Genomic DNA, 1,885 nt, shown 5'->3' with positions numbered 1-1,885 from the left:
AACATGGTGGATGATGTCCAGGAAATGGGGGGCTGAGGAACCAGCTGCTGGCCGACCCCGCTCTTCAGCAATTTGGTTGAAAGGTTGTATGATTGGCTATCAGTCCAGTATTTTACTCCAAGCCCTGAAGAAGTCGGTGTTCTTTGACTCTTGAAACACATTGGATTGAGTGGCTTAAGAACAAAGTCTTTTATCTCAATATGGAACAAATCTATATCTGGATGATAACATTTTGGTTTGGAGCTTCAATCTCAGATTTTCTCAGTTGCAAAACAAGGAAGCAGTGGGAGTCTTTTGGTGTTAAATAACTCTATATCCCTTAATTCCTTAGGACAGTCATAAGATTTCAGTGCTACCCTTACAAAGACGTAAAGCAGAACTTTGACCTGGCAATAGACCAAAGGCCAAATGGAAAGTGATGGTGGAAGCAAAGTTTTGGGTTTGAAGTTCACTAAAGACCATCAGTGGTAATTGTACATGTGCTTCAGTCTTTGCTTTTTCCTTTTTTTATTTCTTTTTTTCCTTCTTTTAGGCCTTGTACACACAGGGTTCAGCTTGTATAAGAGTAGTGTATACAGCAAGCTTTTACAAAGCATTTAAGAAAGTTTTTATCAAACTTCAAGAAGCTTTTAGAACCCTTCAAACACCCTTTTTTGCTCCATTTTAACAGTTCTAAACCTTTTCACTACCAGAGCAATAGTTTTAAAATCAACATGTTGAGGTACCCAAAATGATCAGCCCGCCCCTGGCAAATGCCATCAGTTTCGAGCTGACCATCAATGAGAGACCTAGAATTATTTGAATTATTTCTCTCACTCTGGTGTGTGTGGTGATACCTAATTTGTGTTGCTCACTTGTTGTTTAAATACATCTGCGCACCCTATATGTGTGCTTGCTTAAAGGAGAACTATGGGGGGGTGGGGGGTGATTTACACTCATCCTCATAGTTAGAGCCGACGTGTGACAATGAAACTGTCACACGTCGGCTCAATAGATCGGGAAGTGAGCGAACGCATACCGTCACTCGCTTACTTCTCGATCATCTCCCTGCAGAGAGCCGTGACTGTCACTCACGGCTCCCCACAGGGATTCTCCCCTCCCCGCTCCGATTCTCCAGCGCTGGCTGGAGGAACGGACGGGGGAGGGGGCGGGTACCTCTGCCTCTAGATAGGCAGAGCCAGCTGTCACTCACGCAGCTAGGTGGATCTTGACAGTAATGTCGGGATCCGTCCCGGCTGCGGCGGTCTCAGTATATCGCGGACAATAGCCTGCCATATACTGAGCTTTGGGTCACGGGAGGAGGTTAATGGGTTTTTTTTTTTATTTATTCTGATACTGTTTTAATTGTTAACACTTTTTATTTATTTTTTACCTAACTCTATCACTATCATGAAGGGGTTAAAGAGCCTCCTAGGTGATATCATTGGCCAGATGACAGTTACTCTTTATTGAGACAGCAGAGGTCTATTAGAAATGCTAATGTCTCTCTTGCCCCCCTCTGCTCCAGCCAGCCAAGCGGAGTTTGCGCTCGATCTGCTGTTTAACCCACTTTACAGTTGGGATTTTGGCAGCTCTGAACCCCGGAAGGTTCAGAGCTGCCAAAATCAGCTCTGAACCCATAAGAGCTGAGCCCTTATAGGTTCACACTCTGGAGAGGACATCAGGGAAAGGATGTCCCATGATGTCCTCCCTCTCACCATCCTGACAGTGTTTATTGTGGACCTGAGCCCAGGAATTACGGGGAAGGGGTCTGGCAGGTGGGTGGAACCCCACGAGTACCATGAAAGTGATCAGAAAGGTCTTTAGCTGCCCATATCAGAGAGAAGAAGGTAACAGCATTATCATGGGGAATCTTGTGATCTTTTTGAGAAGTATAAATACCTGG

The sequence above is a fragment of the Nanorana parkeri genome, unplaced genomic scaffold (assembly GCF_000935625.1).
Source record: "Nanorana parkeri isolate BGI_ZX_2015 unplaced genomic scaffold, ASM93562v1 scaffold748, whole genome shotgun sequence".
Taxonomy (NCBI): domain Eukaryota; kingdom Metazoa; phylum Chordata; class Amphibia; order Anura; family Dicroglossidae; genus Nanorana; species Nanorana parkeri.
Note: the sequence above shows the minus strand (reverse complement) of the source record.